A 733-nucleotide genomic window follows, 5' to 3' on the forward strand; every position below is an offset into this window, starting at 1 on the left:
TGAGAACATTCTTCCAAGCAGTGAAGGTGACGTAGGATTGGCAGCATCATCGGGCCCGTCTGTTTTGGGAGACAAGTTCGATGAGGAATGTGCTGCAGCAGATCCTCCAGAGATTTCAGACGCTCAGAACAACCGCAAGCGCTGCCGTGAGTGATTGGAAATATCTATTATAATTCTATCAGCCCGTCAACGTCTTTTCTATGCATTTTTAAAAACTGCTATTATCTTTGTTTCCCATCATAAACTTTGGATATTTTTTCCCTTGCATGTTTTCTTTGTTCGGAGATTTTATTTCTATTTTGGGTTATTAATGAAACGTCGACGGGTTCTAACTCATACAAGATTTGTCAGTGGTGTATTTTTTTGCTTTACCTATTTATGACATTTGTTTTGCCCACCATAAACTATTTTTAACAAAGTCGAGTAAAACTCTAAAAATAAATAATTTTGCAACCGTATAGTTTTATAAATTTTTCTAGAGTTATTAATTTTTTTTAAAAAAATAGTTTATTACAATTCTATATTTTTGAAATTAATTTAGGTATAATAAGAAAATAGTTTAATTTATTGTTCGATAAATTGTTTAATTTTTTGAATTCAAATTTTATATTTTGTTTCTTACACTATTTGTTTTATATACTAACAACTACCTATGTAAATACTAAACAACTTCATCAACTTTATCTTTTGAACATGAAAGCGCTAATAACGCTAATGGTCGATCAAATCATTA

This window comes from Brassica oleracea, chromosome C7 (assembly GCF_000695525.1).
Source record: "Brassica oleracea var. oleracea cultivar TO1000 chromosome C7, BOL, whole genome shotgun sequence".
NCBI lineage: Eukaryota > Viridiplantae > Streptophyta > Magnoliopsida > Brassicales > Brassicaceae > Brassica > Brassica oleracea.